The following is a 20,544-nucleotide window of genomic DNA, read 5'->3' as shown; positions in this document are numbered from 1 at the left end:
GACCATCAACAAGACTCTTACATTTCTTAACTGGAATTTTGGACCACTCTTTTGAAAACTGCTACAATTCGCTCATATTTGAAGGGTGCCTTCTCCCAACAGCAATTTTAAGATCTCTCCACAGGTGTTCAAAGGGATTTAAATCTGGACTCATTGCTAGCCTCTTCAGAACTGTCCAACACTTTGTTAAGTATTTCTGAGTGCTTCTTGAAGTATGTTTGGAGTCACTCTTTGGGCTCACTGTTCTACTGTAAAACCCAAGACCTAGGACACAAACTCATCTTTCTGACACTGAGCACTACATTGCAACCCAAAATTCTTTGGTAACCTTCAGATTTCATGATGCCTTGCCCACAGTCAAGGCACCCAGTGCTAGAGACAGCAAAACAACCAGAAAACATCTTACAATCTTCACCATATTTGAATATAGGTACTGTGTATTCTTCTTTCTAGGCCTCATTCTGTTTTTGGCAAGCAGTAGAATGATTGGCTTTACCAAATAGTTCTATCTTGGTCTAATCAGTCCACAAGACCCTTTCCCAGAAGGATTTTGGCTTACTCACATACATTTTGACAAACTGCAGTGTAGTTTTTTTGTGTCTGGTATCATCAATGGGGTCATCCTGGCTCTCCTGCCATAGCATTTCAATTTTTCTTTGACGTACAGGTCCAAGGAGATTAGCTACAGTGCAATGGGTTGAAAACTTCTTGATAATGTTGCACATCGTGGACAAAGAAACATCAAGATCTCTGGAGATGGACTTTAAACCTTGTTATTTTGGTTCTCAAGTCTTCAGACCAATTCTCTTCTCTTTCTGCAAATGCTGAGTTTAAGTCACCTTATCCCTTTTTTATCTGGCTTCAGGTGTGATGATTTTCATATTGCTCACACCTGTTACTTGCCACAGATGAGTTTGAATGAGCATCACATGATTGAAACAAAGTTAATTATCTACAATTTAATTTTGAAAAGGTGCCAAAAATTTTGTCCAGCCCATTTTGGGGGTTTTGTGTGAAATTATCTCCAATTTGCCTTTTGTTTTTGTTTTTTGTGTTGTTCCCATACATGCAAAGGAAATAACCATGTGTATAACAAAACGTGTAATTGCAATAATTTTCTGGGAGAAATACTTCATTTTCAGGGACAATTTCAAGGGTGCCAACACTTTGGGCTATGACTGTATAATGTAATAAAATGGGACAGTCCACATGGCCATAAAATACTTCTGGTAGGGTATGACCAAATGGGCCACATTTAATCAATTGTAGAGATCTTTATATTCCCCTATAATGCACCTGGTTGCATTATTTAAAAAAAATAAACAGAAAATCCTACCTTGCAAACAGGCATAATTTTTCCACAACCACTATATGTGAAAGCACTCTAATAAAAATTACAAGCCATTATAAGTCTCAAAATAAGAATTCTAAATGAGTTAAGCAACAAGAAAAAGAGATAAGACATGTATAGGTATAGCAATGTCTGATGGTATTCACCAAAATATGAAAAAGCATATAACTACTTTAAAGCACATTGGCCAGTTTGAAGCAAAAAACAACAACAAACAATTATCAAATAAGTTCAGTTTCATTATTTTCCTAGGAAGTTTACATAGATTGCTCATTAGCCAGGATTACAAGAAAGATTTTCAGGGGTTTCCACTTGTTTCAGAGGAACATGTAGCGCATGTAGAGGAACTTTTGGGCACTTCCACCAAGTATAGAAGATGTCACATGGAGTTTGACAGCCTCAAAAATAATGAGAATAGCCAAAAACTGCTAGTGCCATCTGGCAGAGCTTAGCGCCTGCCATTTTTTTCTATTAATTGGAAATTTATAATGAATTTGGACAGGGCAAAAATGTGCCATACTTTTAGGAACTGTCCTGGAATTGTGTAAGCCACACTGGCAGCTTCCCTTCTCCTAGAACAGGACGATGACGATTCATTTGAGGGCAGTGCTACAAGCTGTGGGGTGGCATTGGTGTCACTCACTGCTACTATCTCTGCCTCCTGACCATGCCCTCTTTCACAGTTGGAAGCTACAGTGGCGGAGACAGAAGCAGAAGACGGGACCTCACCTCTCCCATAGCATTTATGAGCGCCACGGAATCAGGAGATCTTCTCATGGTGGCGATAAAAGAAGGAAGTAACTACAGCGCTGCCCCCTGATGATGTCCTGTTCCAGGAGGGGCAGGGAAGTGATGATAGGCCCTGGCACCTGTCTGAGTCTCCTCTGAACCGAAACATCACAGGAAGTGAAGTAAAAATAACAAACAACACATTTAAGGATTAGAAGGATAGGGACAAGTGTAGTGTGTTATAATAAAGCTAATTACAAAAGTGATTAGTATGTAAAAATAGATATTTATAAATTAGATTTAATGTGCTGGTGGATCAACCCTTAAACTGCCCCTACATAAAGCAGATCTTCAAGGTCCAATGGACACCAGAGAATCATGGCTCGGGGCAGAATAGTTGGTTTTCCAGTAGCAGTGCAAGTGGTATGTAGGAAGAGATGTGACTGAATAATACTTCCCTCCATCCCACCCAGGTAAAATAGGGAATTTTTAATTATTGGGCTTGTGGCAAATGTTTGGGAGGAAGAAACAAAATCAAGGGGTTCATGTCTGAGTAAAGCGGAATACACTTGGACTTCCAGTGTAAGCCATAGTAATGCTTCCGTAGATAAAGTGCAGGCTGAATAATCGGGGCAGCTTGTATTTATGTAGGTTGGGAAGCTGAAGCCTGTACACACTCTTAATGAGGTCCATAGTTAGTAACGTAATAACATAGCTGCATTTTTATCCAAAAGGAACCGTGGCCTCTTGATCTTGAGCTACTGGTTTCAATCTGGTTTTCATATATCAATGTTCTTCAAGTTGCTTGATGTTGCCATAATGTTTTTCTATATGGAGGAAGGTATTTCTATTTAATCTTTACTAGAGGGATAATTATAGTAGTGTTGGCTTTCTACATTGTACTTAGAGTCAATAACTCAGTAGGAGACATCCCTGAGGGTATCACTGCCACCTTGGTATCAGTACTGTCTTGCACATTTGTCAGTCCTATTTCCTGTCTATAAACGTTCATGGCTGTTTGCTGTAAGAGTTTGCAAGACCAAACAAAATGTAACCTGAAGCTTGAGCATCTGCATTTTTCAGTCAACGTTTTATTTCTTTCATATAGGAAATATATATGAGAAATTAGTAACAGACCACAGCACACTTGCTTTGTTGATTTGCGTTTTTTACTCTTCCGTGTAATGATTGCAAGTTTGTGAATGTGCTGATGGATTCACCACCGAGCTTCCCGTAAACATTTAGACAGGATCGTCGATAAACACACTGACGGACAAGTTAATTCTCACGTACACAATCCTCTGTCTATCAAAACCACATTTCTGTGATTTTCCCTTTTCTCTGTTGTTTTTCCTTTTCATGTGAGCATTCCCATGAGGTTTTTAAGCACGAGTGTGCAAACATACATATTTACAACTCGGAAATGTTCCCATTAACATATGCACAAGCAGAAGCCATAGGACAAAAAGAAGACAATACACAAAGAAAATTATAGATACCAACTGCTCAAATTCTCCATCTAAAATTTCTCCATATACTTTTCTAGTCCTAGATTATGTGCTACAGAGTGTTAGGGGTCGAGTTCCCACCTCTGCACAGGGGGAATCTCGGGCCATCTCCGCTGCGGTCTCCCATTCTTCTCCTGCCGCAGTGGAGCCTGCTCAGCGGAGACGTCGGTCCCAGCGTCTCGCTCAGTCTGACTCTGTACAGAGAGTTACTGCTGCTTTTCCTGCTTCTGCCACTGTAGTCAGTGCTGGGCAGCGGCGAGCAGACGCTTCTGGGACTAAGTCCTGCTTTTCTCGTTCTGAGCATGCCCAGAGTAAGATCTCTCAGTGGAGATCGAGGGTCACATGATCAGACACTGCAGCTAAGGCCATTGGTCCTTCAGGAAGGTCCTGTAGGTGCTCACGCTCTGTGGCAGCCTCTCATTGGTCCTTCTAGGAAGGTCCTGTACATGCTGCAACTATTTAAGGCTCGCATGGCCGCACGGCCATGCGCTAGTATTTTTCTATGTTGTACTTTGCGCCAGTGTGGTCACCTATGATTGTGTTCAGGGACCCGGCTGAAATAAGCCCCTAGAATGCTGGCACCTCCGGCGAGGAGTTTGTGTGTTTGAGTATTCAGGGACCTGGCTGAAATAAGGCCCTAGCATGCTGGCACCTCCGGCGAGGAGTTTTGTGTGCATGCATGACCACTGACTGCTCTCGTTTGGGTAGTTAGCCTGTGCCACTGTGAAGTTTAACAGGGCACAGTGCTTTGAGTTCACGGCTACTCTGTGAAGTAACAGAGGTAGCTCATACCGCCATTTAGTTCCGCCATTTGCTAGCAGCAGGTTCTCCTGCACGGTGGACCCCGGGCTGCGAACGCATATATTATAATAAAGTCTCTATATCCATTTGGTGCGTTCCACTAGCCCTAACACAGAGTTATTTCATAAAAATTGTATCTGTAAAATGGGTCATTTAGTTTTCAACAGCTACTTGTCAATTGTGTTTTTCAGTTATATGCATACTGTATAATTATAAAGTAAAATTTTTGTATAGATATCAAAGGTGGTTATGAAAATCATTACAGTTTCATTTCTACAACCCGAAAAAAAAAAATTCAATTTGTTGCCAAGATAACTGTGGGCAACATAGAGCAAAGATTTGCTCCAATTTTTAACCAAACTATGGATGATCTTCTAAGCATCCAGAAATTTCCTGGTAACCTTGGTTAGAGAGGAATTGCTTTTTGCACTGCAAGAGTAAAGATCCATTTCCATAAACTGACCAGCAGCATTAAGCGACTTGGTAGCAGAAGTCATTAGTTTGTTTAAACAAGCCGACCAATCTTCAGGTGCGCCCTGAACGATCTGTAATAGATCGTTCAATGAAGATAGGCTGTCATTGTTCCGGCAGTGTAGATGCTGCTTACACAAGTATGTGCGCTGCTGAGAATGATGATCGTCTGCAGTGTAGAAGATTATTTCACCTGAGAAACAAGTGCTTTGCTCATTCATCTGGTGATTACCAGCCTCTTTAAAGAAGCACTCCCATCTATATTTTTTTTATAAAGTGTCTGTATATATAAATTGATATAACTATTGGATAGCGGCGCTAGTATGTGCACAGTAACCAGCTGCAAATAGAGCCTTAACCCCTTAGTGACGGAGCCAATTTGCAGCTTAATGACAGGAGCAATTTTTACAATTCTGACCATTGTCACTTTATGAGGTTATAACTCTGGAACGCTTTAACGGATCCCGCTGATTCTGAGACTGTTTTTTCGTGACATATTGTATTTCATGTACTTAGTCAAGAGTGGTGCACTCTAGAAGAAGTGGTGCCCAAAGAAAAATGTAACAATAAAGACAAAAAATAGTAATCTTCGGCACTCAAAAAATTCAAAACGATTCAAAAATTCATATCATATTCTGTTTAATGTGCAGCCGACATAGGAAAATATAGACATCAATTCATCCAAAGTTTCATCATATCTGCCTTTATCAAGGAGGTCATTATTAGTAGACTTAAATGGAAACCGTGTGGAAGTGGTCAATTCATGACAACAGTAAAGTAGCTCCCAGCTATTATGTTGAGAAGTCGGCGTGCCAGTGGCACTGCACATGCGCCCGCCATTTTCTTCCAGGAAAAAGATGGCAGCGCCCATGGGGGGAAGCAAGAGGGCCGAGGAGCACCTGGTAAGTATCGGGGGGCGATTGGGGGTCCCTATTTTTCTGTCCTCTGATGTGCGATCACATCGAAGGACAGAGAAATTTGGCACAGCGGACTTTTTGTTTTGGCGGTCACTGGTATACGGTTAATACCGGCGATCGCAACCCGGAGGTCGGTAAAAAATGACCCGGATCTTGTCCTTTGGGGTCTCGGCTACCCCCGGCAGCAGAGACCCCGAGATCTTTGTGATAAGGTCTATCACAGTGTTCAGAATGAACCAATAGGAAAAATTGTCTTATTATTGCCGGATGCCAGCCGGCAGATCTCAGCAGGCGCACTGTGCATGCTCCCGCCATTTTCTTCCATGAAGAAGATGGCGGCCCTTATGGAGCGAAGCACGAGGAGCACAGGGGAGGGATCGGGGACCCCATTTCTCTGTCCCCTGATGTGCGATCACCCAACCCAAATCATGTTCTCTGGGATATCGGCTACCCCCAGCAGCTGAGACCCTTGAGAAAACCAACTCTGAGGGGGCGCTATACACTTTTTCCACAGCGCCGTTAATTAACAGTGCTGTGGTTTAAGTACCCTTAACTATCGTCGTTAAAAGGCGTATAGGCGGTCGTTAATGGGTTAAACCACATAGGTCAAACAGGAACTAGAAATAATATACTGTAAATGATTTTAACTGTGGTTAAATGTACGTACTGGAAGATAATTGTAGAAAAGAAGAGGAGAAGGAAAGGTTAATGTGTCAGGTAATAACACAAAGATTGGTAATAAAGCTATACTGTGCACGCATATGTGATGCCACAGGGTCCTGGTTGTCACAGTGGCATTGCTTTCCTCACAGGGAGAGTGATGTCACACTTGGAAGCGATGGAAGATCCCTCTTAACAGGTAATTAGCACATATAACACTGTTCTGACTCCAGGCCAGAAAGGGGAGCTCTACACATGACTTCAGGGGAGCTGCTCTCTCTGGTCGGGAGGAGGAGTTAGTTGCTAAGCAGTTAGGAAGATTTAGACAGTTGGTGCCTGACAGGAGACTGGAGCAGTGTGAGGCAGAAGGACAGATGAGGGCCCGTACAGCCTGAGGTGCTGTAGCTCCTAGAGAGTGAGATACAGAAGGAAGAACAGCCTTTAGCTAACGTGCCGGAGAGTGAAGCACAGGAGTATGACAACAGAGGAGAATAGCTGTGACTGGGCTACATCCCTGATTGAGTGCAGACACCGGTAGCTGGAAGACTGAGGCTTCTGTGGGATTCTAAGACACATAGCAGAAACCGGCAGGACAGCTGGATTATACATCACCTGTTTGCCCTAACACCCACAGACAGAGTGACACATAGAGCCCGGATCGTGATAGAGACCCTGTAAAAGGGCTCGAGTCACCTGTCATACGGGTTTGTGTCCCAGTTCAACAAAGGATAGAGAAAACTGAGAGGACCCTGCATGTACCTGTGATCTGGTGCCCTGGACTGTGGCTACCTGCTACCATCAGTAAACCAGGTAAATAGACTGCACAACTGCGTCCTTCGTTCTTTACTGCACCACTCACCATCTTCCATCTATTCACCGGGAGCCCTAGAGACCTACTTCACCTGTGGGAAGTTATACCATCTGGCTGCCATAACATCCCCCCCAGAGGACTCCTTTAAGCAGCGTTGGTCATCCCTGACCGAATACCACAGGTGGCGTCACAAACTTTCTTTACTTCAAAGACCTTTCTTTTAACATGGGCTCCCAGGGCCATGGACCGGGTTGCCGACGCCATGACACATCCCTTTAAGTACCAGACCTGGTACCGAGTACCCCACTGCCCCGACAGGCGACTCACATACACTGTGGAACCCAATGGAGAGTACCTTAAACCCTTTCTGATATTAGACGTAATAATCCGTCCATGTGCCCTTGGCCTATTTGACTAGGGATGGATTATTACGTCTGTGTGATCACCCGCGAACACGGGTGATGTACGGGTGGTGTGCGTGTAATCACCACTGGGTGTCAGCTGATTCTGACAGCTGACACTCGGCACTAAGTGTCAGGAGCTGTCACAGACCACTCCCGGCACTTTAACCTCTGAAATGCTGTGATTGAACGAGATTGCAGCATTCCGGGAGCCGGCAGAGGACTGACAGCCCCTCTGCCTTTGGACTGGAGACCCCGCGACGTGACGCAGGGTCCCGATTGTTGCCATGATGACCCAATGTCATCATGACAACATGTGGGTCACCAGACCTAGAAAACTTGCTGATCATGCCAAGTGCAAGATGAGCAAGATTGTCTGTCAGTGCAGAGCTGACAGTTTCTTCAGCAAGTGATCAGACTGCAAAAAATGATCGACCCATAGTGGGACAAAGTAAAAAAGGAAAACACTTTCTTAAAAATAATTGTAAAAATAAATTTTAAAAAATCCAAAATAATAAAAAAAATAAAAATATATTGCGTCTCTAAATAAATATTTGAATGAAATAAAAAATATAAACAATAAATGTACACATAAAAATCCTCTGTATTTTTGCATCCTTGCAAGCCGGGTTGTGGCCTCCCTCTCCTGAGCTGGACATTACCTTTAAAGGCTTCCCCAGACTGGTGTCCATAGGCTAGGACCCAATCCTTTTGTCTGCCCTTATTCACACACTGAGGTCAACTCTAACACATGGTAAATTTTTTAATATTAGACAACATAGGACCGTCCCGATCAGGGTCACTTTGTTGACGGTTGGGATGACTTTTATGCAATTTTTGATCATAAACAGTATTACTAAGAACCATTTGTTATTTAAATGCACTTTTGCTTTCTACTTATTTAGATACAGCAGGGTTTTTGCTCATTTTCTTTCCTGTAGGTTTTGTATGTTTTATGGCCAATGTGAACATGCGTTTATGTGCTGCATGTATACCAACTTTAGCCAAGCTCGGTTATTTTTTTTTAATGAATGTACACATATTCGGTATTGCCACGTCCACAATGACCCGACCTATAAAAATGTCCCACTAGTTAACTCCTTTAGTGAACACCATAAAAAAAAAACAACAAGGCAAAAAACAATGCTTTATAATCATACTGCTGAACAAAAAGTGGATATAAATAAACATGGTACCGCTGAAAACGTCATTTTGCCCTGCAAGAAATAAGCCACCATATAGATCAATCAGCGGAAAAAAAAAAAAAAAAGTTATAGCTCTCAGAATAAAGAAATGCAAAAATAATTAATTTTTTCTATTAAATAGTTTTGTGTAAAAGTGCTAAAACAACAAAAAAGATATAAATGAGGTATCGCTGTAATCATACTGACCAGAAAAATAAAACTGCCTTATCAAATTTTCCACACGGAACAGCATAAACCCTCCCCCCAAAAAGAAATTCCTGAATTGCTGGTTTTTGTTCATAATGCCTCCCAAAAATAGGAATAGAAAGCGATAAAAAAAATGGTGTGTGTCCGAAAATGGTACCCATCAAAACATCAACTCGTCCTGCAAAAAACAAACCCTGACATGACATTGTGGGCCAAAATATCGAAAAATTATAGCTCTCAAAATATGGTGATGTAAAAACTATTTTTTGTAATGAAAAGCATCTTTTAGTGTGTGACTGCAGCCAAACATAAAAACCCGATATAAATCTGGTATTGCTGTAATCGCACCGACCCGAAGAATAAAGTTGCCTAATCACTTATACTGCACGAGGAAAAAATAAATAAAACCAATTCTTCACCTGCTGTTATTTTTCTAATACTGCCTCCCAATCATCGCAGTAAGGATCGGCACACATTTATCCTGCGCTCTGTGATGAGATGAGTGATGAGTAGGGTTGAGCGACTTTTGCTTTTTTAGGATCGAGTCGGGTTTCGTGAAACCCGACTGTCTCGAAAGTCGAATCGTGTGAAATCGGCCGATTATTGTGAAAAGTCGGGGGGCCGACCGAAACACGAAACCCAATGCAAGTCAATGGGGATTTTTTTTTTCTCTCTCTCTCTCTCTCTCTCTCTCTCTCTCTCTCTCTCTCCAAAGTTTGTGTTTCACTGTGCAAATCGCTATATCCCAAACGTTAAGATGGCGGTTTTACCCCCTGTGACGCCGCACAAAGCAAGCCGGAACCTATGTCATCACGCTGCCCACACTCCTTCATTGGCTGAAAAAATGGCGGGGAAAGCGTCATATGAAACGCGACTTTGGCGCGAAGATCGCCGACCGCATGACCGATCCCACAGTGGGATCGGGTCGGGTTTCATGAAACCCGACTTTGCTGAAAGTCGGCGACTTTTGAAAATGTCCGATCCGTTTCGCTCAACCCTAGTGATGAGAGCCCACCTATCTTATGGGTACATGCCTCCAAAAGCATGAGTTGGGCATAATGTACTGGTGACTGCACTGTACTGGTCACTACAACTACTACAGCATACTGGTCACTACAACGGCCATTTGCAATTTTCACTCGTCAACATTCATTACTGCTTGTTTCTCGAAAATACCCATGGAGTCAAAATCCTCACTACACCTGTAGATAAATCCCCAAAGGGGTATAGTTTCCAAAAGTGGAGGTCACTTGAGGGGGATTCTAGCTATGGGGGCTCTGCATATGGAGTCCGCAAACTGTTCTAGGAACATCTGCTCTCCAGGAGGCAAATAACGCTCCTTTCCTCTCGAGTCTCTCTGTATGGCTAAGTTGTACTGTACAGCCACATATGGGGTATTGCCACATTCAGTAGAAATGTGGGACAAATTTTGGTGCCTTTTTTTACCCACTTCTTATGTGACAATGTAAAATCTGGGGCTAAAACAAAATTTTGTTGGTAAAAATGTAGTTATTTTTTCTTCACTGCCCAATGGTATAAAATTCTGTGACACACCCGTGGTGTTAATATGATCACTGCACGCCTAGATGAATTCACTGAGAGATGTAGTTTGTCACTTATGGGGGGTTCTGCTCTTTTGGCACCTCATGGGCTCTCCCAGTGAATCATGGCACCTGCAAAATATAGCTGTAAAATCTGGTGCTCCTTACCTTATGAGCTTTGCACTGTCCCTGAAAAATATTTCTCAACTACATGTGGGGTATAGGCGCACTCAGTAAAAATGGACCTCTGTTTGTTGTAAAAATATTTCCTATTAGGCCGTAGAAAAATTAAAAACTTGGGGCTAAAACAACATTTTAGTGGTAAAAATGTAATTTATTCTTTCTTCACTGCTCTGTGAGGCACATGTGCTGTCAATATGATCACAGCACCATAAGAAAAATTCATTGGGAAGTGTAGTAAGTGTAGTTTGTAAAATGAAGTCATATATAGAGGATTTCTGTTGTTCTGGCTTCTCAGTGGCTCTGCCAATGTGACATAGCACCCTCAAACCATTCCACCAAAATCTGAACTCCAATATGGTGCTTCTTCCCTTCTGAGCTTCGCACTGTGCCTCAAAAGTAGTATTCCCCCACATATGGGTATTGGCGTACTCAGGAGAAATTGAACGCCAAATTTTATGGTGCCATTTCTCCTGTTACCATTATAAAAATTCAAAATTTGGTGCTAAAATAACATATTTGTGAGGAAAAACCAGATTACTTATTGGTAATTGTCTTTTACGGAGTCCACGACAACATCCACTGAGAGAGGGGATCCACCCCTTTGAACAGGAAACCTACAGAAATAAAAGGGGCGGTCCCCCTTGCCTCCTCAGTTGGATTACAGAGAATGAGAGGAAACGCCAAGCAAGATTTAGTCAATCGCCAAACCGAGACATGTAATGTACCTAAACATCTATATCTATCTATCTATCTATCTATCTATCTCTCTCTCTATACATATATACACTGCTCAAAAAAATAAAGGGAACACTAAAATCCCACATCCTAGATATTACTGAATGAATGAAATATTCCAGTTGTAAATCTTTATTCATTACATAGTGTTGAGAACAATAAGACCTAAAAATTATCAACGTAAATCACAACTAATGTCACACGGAGGGCTGGAGTTGGATGATGCTCAAAATCAAAGTGGAAAATGAAGTTACAGGCTGATCCAACTTCAGTGGAAATGCCTTAAGACAAGGAAATGATTCTCAGTAGTGTGTGTGGCCTCCACGTGCCTATATAACCTCCCTACAATGCCTTGGCATGCTCCTGATGAGGAGGTGGATGGTCTCCTGAGGGATCTCATCTCAGACCTGGACTAAAGTATCCGCCAACTCCTGTACAGTCTGTGGTGCAATGTGTCATTGGTGGATGGTGCGAGACATGATGTCCCAGATGTGTTCTATCAGATTCAGGTCTGGGGAACAGATGGACCAGTCCATAACTTCAATGCGTTCATCTTGCAAGAACTGCTCACACACTCCAGCCACATGAGGTCTGGCATTGTCCTGCATTAGGAGGAACCCAGGGACAACCGCACCAGCATATGGTCTCACAAGGGGTCTGAGGATCTCATCTCGGTACCTAATGCAGTTAGGCTACCTCTGGTGAGCACATGGAGTGATGTGCGGCCCTCCAAAAAAATGCCTCCCCACACCATTACTGACCCACTGCCAAACTGGTCATTCTGAAGGATGTTGCAGGCAGATCTCTCTCCATGACGTCTCCAGACTCGGTCACATCTGTCACATGTGCTCAGTGTGGACCTGCTTTCATCTGTGAAGAGCACAGGGCGCCAGTGGCAAATTTGCAAATCCTGGTGTTCTGTGGCAAATGCCAAGTGATCTTCACGATTTTGGGCTGTGAGCACAACCCCCATCTGCGGACATCGGGTACTCAGACCATCCTCATGGAGTCGGTTTCTAACCGTTTGTACAGACACGTGCACATTTGTGGCCTGTTGGAGGTCATTTTGCAGGGCTCTGGCAGTGCTTCTCCTTGCATAAAGGCTGAGGTAGCGGTCCTGCTGCTGGGTTGTTGCCCTCCTATGGCCTCCTCCACTTCTCTTGGTGTACTGGCCTGTCTCCTGGTAGCACCTCCAGCCTCTGGACAATACGCTGACAGACACAGCAAACCTTCTTGCCACAGCTCGCATTGATCTGCCATCCTGGATGAGCTGCATTACCTGAGCCACTTGTGTGGGTTGTAGAGTCCGTCTCATGCTACCACGAGTGTGAAAGCACAAACAACATTCAAAAGTGACCAAAACATCAGCCAGAAAGCATTGGAACTGAGATGTGGTCTGTGGTCCCCACCTGCAGAACCACTCCTTCGAGCGTGTCTTGATAATTGCCAATAATTTCCATCTGTTGTCTATTCCATTTGCACAACAGCATGTGAAATTGATTGTCAAACAGTGTTGCCTCCTAAGTTGACAGTTAGATTTCACAGAAGTTTGATTTTCTTGGAGCTATATTATGTTTAAGTGTTCCCTTCACTTTTTGAGCAGTGCATGTGTATATATATATATATATATATATATATATATATATATATATATATATATACATACATATATACACATATATATATATATATATATATATATATATATATATATATATATACACATACATACATACAGTATAGACCAAAAGTTTGGACACACCTCATTTAAAGATTTTTCTGTATTTTCATGACTATGAAAATTGTACATTCACACTGAAGGCATCAAAACTATGAAGTAACACATGTGGAATTATATACTTAACAAAAAAGTGTGAAACAACTGAAAATATGTCTTATAGTCTAGGTCAGGGGTGTCAAACTGCATTCCTCAAGGGCTGCAAACAGGTCATGTTTTCAGAATTTCCTTGTATTGCACAGGTGATCATTTAATCACCTGCACAGAATGATTCCAGCACCTTGTGCAATGAGAAGGAAATCTTGAAAACACGCATGGTTTGAGGCCCTCGAGGAATGCAGTGTGACACCCCTGGTTTAGGTTCTTCAAGGAAGCTACCTTTTGCTTTGATGACTGCTTCAAGAGGTAGTCACCGGGAATGGTCTTCCAACAATCTTGAAGGAGTTCCCAGAGATGCTTAGCACTTGTTGGCCCTTTTGCCTTCACTCTGCGGTCCAACTCACCCCAAACCATCTCGATTGGGTTCAGGTCTGGTGACTGTGGAGGCCAGGTCATCTGGCGTAGCACCCCATCACTCTCCTTCTTGGTCAAATAGCCCTTACGCAGCCTGGAGGTGTGTTTGGGGTCATTGTCCTATTGAAAAATAAATGATGGTCCAACTAAACGCAAACCAGATGGAATAGCATGCCGCTGCAAGATGCTGTGGTAGCCATGCTGGTTTAGTATGCCTTCAATTTTGAATAAATCCCCAACAGTGTCACCAGCAAAGCACCCCCATACCATCACACCACCTCCTCCATGCTTCACGGTGGGAACCAGGCATGTAGAGTCCATACGTTCACCTTTTCTATGTCGCACAAAGACACGGTGGTTGGAACCAAAGATCTCAAATTTGGACTCATCAGACCAAAGCACAGATTTTAACTGGTCTAATGTCCATTCCTTGTGTTCTTTAACCCAAACAAGTCTCTTCTGCTTGTTACCTGTCCTTAGCAGTGGTTTCCTAGCAGCCATTTTACCATGAAGGCCTGCTGCACAAAGTCTCCTCTTAACAGTTGTTGTAGAGATGTGTCTGCTGCTAGAACTCTGTGTGGCATTGACCTGGTCTCTAATCTGAGCTGCTGTTAACCTGTGATTTCTGAGGCTGGTGACTCGAATAAACTTATCCTCAGAAGCAGAGGTGACTCTTGGTCTTCCTTTCCTGTTGCGCTCCTCATGTGAGCCAGTTTCTTTGTAGCGCTTGATTGTTTTTGCCACTGCACTTGGGGACACTTTCAAAGTTTTCCAAATTTTTTGGACTGACTGACCTTCATTTCTTAAAGTAATGATGGCCACTCGTTTTTCTTTACTTAGCTGCTTTTCTCTTGCCATAATACAAATTGTAACAGTCTATTCAGTAGGACTATCAGCTGTGTATCCACCAGACTTCTGCTCTACACAACTGATGGTCCCAACCCCATTTATAAGGCAAGAAATCCCACTTATTAAACCTGACAGGGCACACCTGTGAAGTGAAAACCATTCCCAGTGACTACCTCTTGAAGCTCATCAAGAGAATGCCAACAGTGTGCAAAGCAGTCATCAAAGCAAAAGGTGGCTACTTTGAAGAACCTAGAATATAAGACATAATTTCAGTTGTTTCACACTTTTTTGTTTAGTATATAATTCCACATGTGTTAATTCATAGTTTTGATGCCTTCAGTGTTAATGTACAATTTTCATAGTCATGAAAATACAGAAAAATCTTTAAATGAGAAGGTGTGTCCAAACTTTTGGTCTGTACTGTATGCACATACAACCACTACTGTTGTGAATTCCGTTCTCGGACTCCCTCCTGTTGTCATGAATGGTACTTTGGTTAGTTCTGCTCTTGGGCTCCCTCTGGTGGCTTCGAGCGGAACTGCTGGTCACTAGGTTGACTTTATCAGCTGCTCTCGTTATGTTGCTATGCTGCTTCCCTATTTAACTCCACTCAGATCGTTACCTGATGCCAGCTGTCAATGTATCAGAATTGGTTCAGATCTCTCTTGGACTTCTCTGAGGACCTGTCTACTCCAGCAGAAGCTAAGTCCCTGCTGGTTCATTTGTTGTTACTGCTTCCTGAATATATTTCTTAGCTCTGCTAAATTCTTGTCCAGCTTGCTATCATGATGTTTCCTTGCTAGATGGAAGCTCTGGGGTGCAGTGTTGCACCTCCACACCGTGAGTCGGTGCGGGGGTCTTTTTGCATACTCTGCGTGGTTTTGTAGTTTTTTTATGCTGACCGCATAGTATTCTTTTCTATCCTCTGACTATTTAGTAAGTCAGGCCTCCTATGCTAAAACCTGTTTCATTCCTGTGTTTGTGACTTTCCTCTTAACTCACAGTCAATATATGTGGGGGCTGCCTTTACCTTTGGGGAAAATTCTCTGAGGCAAGGTTAGGCTTATATTTCTATCTTTAGGGGTAGTTAGCTCTTAGGCTGTGAAGAGGCGTCTAGGGAGAGTTAGGTACGCTCCACGGCTATTTTTAGTGTGTGTGTTATAGGATTAGGATTTGCGGTCAGCAGAGTTCCCACTTCCCAGAGCTTGTCCTGTCTTCTAGTTTAACCATCAGGTCATTCCAGGTGCACCTAACCACCAGGTCGATAACAGTACAGCTGGCCCACAAAGTGTTAATGCATCTCAATAGAGGGATAAGAGAAGTTCTGAGACCATTTTTTTTTCTCTGCAGTGTGTTTTGTCTTTCTTTTCCCCTTAACCTCTGGGTGGTTCAGGACTCAGGTGTAGATATGGACATTCAAGGTCTGTCCTCTTGTGTTGATCACCTCACTGCGAGGGTACAAAGCATTCAAGATTATGTAGTTCAGAATCCTATGTTAGAGCCTAGAATTCCAATTCCTGATTTGTTTTTTGGAGATAGATCTACATTTCTGAATTTCAAAAATAATTGTAAACTGTTTCTTGCTTTGAAACCCCGCTCCTCTGGTGACCCCATTCAGCAAGTAAAAATCATTATTTCTTTGTTACGTGGCGACCCACAAGACTGGGCATTCTCCCTTGCGCCAGGAGTTCCTGCATTGCTTAATGTAGATGCGTTTTTTCTGGCGCTTGGATTGCTTTATGACGGACCTAACTCTGTGGATCAGGCAGAGAAAATCTTGCTAGCTTTGTGTCAAGGTCAGGATGAAGCGGAGGTATATTGCCAGAAGTTTAGAAAGTGGTCTGTGCTTACTCAATGGAATGAGTGTGCCCTTGCAGCAATTTTCAGAAAAGGTCTTTCTGAAGCCCTTAAGGATGTTATGGTGGGGTTTCCCACGCCTGCTGGTCTGAATGAATCAATGTCCTTGGCCATTCAGATCGATCGGCGCTTGCGTGAACGCAAGGTTGTGCGCCATTTGGCGGTGTCCTCTGAGCAGAGGCCTGAGCCTATGCAATGTGATAGGACTTTGACCAGAGCTGAATGGCAAGAACACAGATGTCAGAATGGGCTGTGTTTTTACTGTGGTGACCCCACTCATGCTATCTCTGATTGTCCTAAGCGCACTAAGCGGTTCGCTAGGTCTGTCACCATTGGTACTGTACAGCCTAAAGTTCTTTTGTCCGTTACTCTGATTTGCTCTTTGTCGTCCTACTCTGTTATGGCATTTGTGGACTCAGGCGCTGCCCTGAATTTGATGGACTTAGAGTTTGCCAGGCGCTGTGGTTTTTTCTTGGAGCCCTTGCAGTATCCTATTCCATTAAGGGGAATTGATGCTACGCCTTTGGCCAAGAATAAGCCTCAGTACTGGACTCAGTTGACCATGTGCATGGCTCCTGCACATCGGGAAGATGTTCGCTTTTTGGTGTTGCATAATTTGCATGATGTGGTCGTGTTGGGTTTGCCATGGCTACAGGTTCATAATCCAGTATTGGATTGGAAATCAATGTCTGTGTCTAGTTAGGGTTGTCAAGGGGTACATGGCGATGTTCCATTGGTGTCAATTTCTGCTTCCACTCCTTCTGAAGTCCCTGAGTTTCTGTCGGATTACCAGGATGTATTTGATGAGCCCAAATCCAGTGTCCTACCCCCTCATAGGGATTGTGATTGTGCTATTAATTTGATTCCTGGTAGTAAGTTTCCTAAGGGCCGACTTTTCAATTTATCTGTGCCAGAGCACGCCGCTATGTGGACTTATGTAAAGGAGTCCTTGGAGAAAGGGCATATTCGCCCATCTTCATCACCGTTGGGAGCAGGGTTCTTTTTTGTGGCCAAGAAGGATGGTTCTCTGAGACCCTGTATAGATTACCGCCTTCTCAATAAAATCACGGTCAAATTTCAGTACCCTTTGCCTCTGCTGTCTGATTTGTTTGCTCGGCTTAAGGGGGCTAGTTGGTTCACTAAGATAGGTCTTCGAGGGGCATATAATTTTGTACGTATAAAACAGGGCGATGAATGGAAAACAGCATTTAATACGCCCGAGGGCCATTTTGAGTACCTGGTAATGCCATTCGGGCTTTCAAATGCTCCATCTGTGTTTCAGTCCTTTATGCATGACATCTTCCGAAAGTATCTGGATAGATTCATGATTGTATATTTGGATGATATTTTGGTCTTTTCGGATGATTGGGAGTCTCATGTGAAACAGGTCAGAATGGTGTTGTGATTTTGGTTTCTGGGCTCCCCCGGTGGTTTCTGGTGGTACTGCACTTGTGTGCTTCATCTCCTCTGTTCACCTGTTTTCCATCTGGATGTGGGAGTTTTCTATTTAGCCTTGCTCCTCAGTCATTTCTATGCCGGCCAACAATGTTACCAGAAGCCTTTCTGTTGCATGTTCCTGCTCCTAGACAACTATCAGCTAAGTTGGACTTGTTGTCCTAAGTTTGTTTTGCATTTTTGTTCCAGTTCTCTGTGATTGAATATTTCTGAGGCTGGAAGCTCTTGTGAGCTGAAATTGCCACTCTGGTGTCATGAGTTGATATTAGAGTCAAAGTAATTTCAGGATGGTATTTTGAAAGGGTTTTCAGCTGACCGTGAAGTTCCCTTTTCTGTCTTCCTACTATCTAGTAAGCGGACCTCAATTTGCTAAACCTATCTTCATACTTCGTATGTCTATTTCCTCTAAAATCACCGCCAATATATGTGGGGGCTACTGTCTGCCTTTTGGGGAAAATTTCTCTAGAGGTAAGCCAGGTCTGTATTTTCCTCTGCTAGGGTCAGTCAGTTCTCCGGCTGGCGCTGGGCGTCTAGGGATAAAACGTAGGCACGCTACCCGGCCACTGTTAGTTGTGCGGTAGGTTTAGCTCATGGTCAGCTCGAGTTCCCATCTTCCAAGAGCTAGTCCTTTTGTATGCTTATTACGTTCTCTTGCCTTTGAGAACCATGACAGAATGGTATTCCAGGTCCTTCGCGCTAATTCCTTGTTTGTGAAGGGGTCTAAATGTCTCTTCGGAGTTCAGAAGGTTTCCTTTTTGGGCTTCATTTTTTCCCCTTCTACTATCGAGATGGATCCGGTTAAAGTTCAGGCCATTTAGGATTGGACTCAACCTACATCTGTGAAGAGCCTCCAGAAATTCCTGGGCTTTGCTAATTTTTACCGTCGCTTCATCGCTAATTTTTCTAGTGTGGTTAAACCTTTGACTGATTTGACAAAGAAAGGTGCTGATGTGGTGAATTGGTCCTCTGCGGCCGTTGAGGCTTTTCAGGAGCTGAAACGTCGTTTTTCTTCGGCCCCTGTGTTGCGTCAGCCAGATGTTTCGCTCCCTTTTCAGGTCGAGGTTGATGCTTCTGAGATTGGAGCAGGGGCTGTTTTGTCTCAAAGAAGTTCTGATGGCTCTGTGATGAAGCCATGTGCCTTCTTTTCTAGAAAGTTTTCGCCTGCTGAGCGTAATTATGATGTTGGCAATCGGGAGCTGCTGGCTATGAAGTGGGCATTCGAGGAGTGGCGACATTGGCTTGAGGGAGCCAAGCACCGCGTGGTGGTCTTGACGGATCACAAAAATCTGACTTATCTCGAGTCTGCCAAGCGGTTGAATTCTAGACAAGCTCGATGGTCACTGTTTTTCTCCCGTTTCGATTTTGTGATCTCATACCTTCCAGGTTCTAAGAATGTGAAGGCCGATGCCCTTTCTAGGAGTTTTGTGCCTGATTCTCCGGGAGTCCCTGAGCCGGCTGGTATTCTCAAAGAGGAGGTAATTCTGTCTGCCATCTCCCCTGATTTGCGGCGGGCGCTGCAGGAGTTTCAGGCTGATAGACCTGACCGTTGTCCAGCGGAGAAATTGTTCGTCCCTGATAGATGGACTAGCAGAGTTATTTCTGAGGTTCATTGCTCAGTGTTGGCTGGTCATCCTGGGATTTTTGGTACCAGGGATTTGGTGGCTAGGTCCTTTTGGTGGCCTTCCTTGTCACGGGATGTGCGTTCTTTTGTGCAGTCCTGTGGGACTTGTGCTCGGGCTAAGCCCTGCTGTTCTCGTGCCAGTGGGTTGCTTTTGCCCTTGCCAGTCCCGAAAAGGCATGTTTCAATGGATTTTATTTCAGATCTTCCTATCTCTAAAAGGATGTCTGTCATCTGGGTGGTTTGTGATCGCTTTTCTAAGATGGTCCATTTGGTACCCTTGCCTAAATTACCTTCTTCCTCTGATTTGGTGCCATTATTTTTTCAACATGTGGTTCGTTTGCATGGCATTCCGGAGAACATTGTGTCGGACAGAGGTTCCCAGTTTGTCTCTAGGTTTTGGCGGTCCTTTTGTGCTAAGATGGGCATTGATTTGTCTTTTTCTTCGGCTTTCCATCCTCAAACAAATGGCCAAACCGAACGAACCAACCAGACTTTGGAAACCTATCTGAGATGCTTTGTTTCTGCTGATCAGGATGATTGGGTGACCTTCTTGCCATTGGCTGAGTTCACCCTTAATAATCGGGCTAGTTCGGCTACTTTGGTTTCGCCTTTTTTTTGCAATTCTGGTTTTCATCCTCGTTTTTCTTCGGGGCAGGTTGAGCCTTCTGACTGTCCTGGTGTGGATTCTGTGGTGGACAGGTTGCAGCAAATTTGGACTCACGTAGTGGACAATCTGCGTTGTCCCAGGAGAAGGCTCAACGTTTTGCTAACCGCCGTCGTTGTGTTGGTCCCCGACTTCGTGTTGGGGATTTGGTTTGGTTGTCTTCTCGTTATGTTCCTATGAAGGTTTCTTCTCCTAAGTTTAAGCCTCGTTTTATTGGTCCTTATAAGATTTCTGAAATTCTCAACCCTGTGTCATTTCGTTTGGTCCTTCCAGCTTCTTTTGCCATCCATAATGTGTTCCATAGGTCGTTGTTGCGGAGGTACGTGGCGCCTATGGTTCCCTCCTTTG

General features: G+C 43.5%; 1 protein-coding gene across 1 annotated transcript in view; it reads right to left on the bottom strand.

The window, feature by feature from the left end:
* Positions 1–20,544, bottom strand: part of AOPEP (aminopeptidase O (putative)) — an 837,890-nt gene that overhangs the window by 535,952 nt on the left and 281,394 nt on the right. The gene's annotated exons all lie outside the window — the stretch shown is intronic.

Source organism: Ranitomeya variabilis, chromosome 1, assembly GCF_051348905.1.
Source record: "Ranitomeya variabilis isolate aRanVar5 chromosome 1, aRanVar5.hap1, whole genome shotgun sequence".
Taxonomy (NCBI): domain Eukaryota; kingdom Metazoa; phylum Chordata; class Amphibia; order Anura; family Dendrobatidae; genus Ranitomeya; species Ranitomeya variabilis.
Note: the sequence above shows the minus strand (reverse complement) of the source record. Positions and strands in the feature narration are given on the sequence as shown.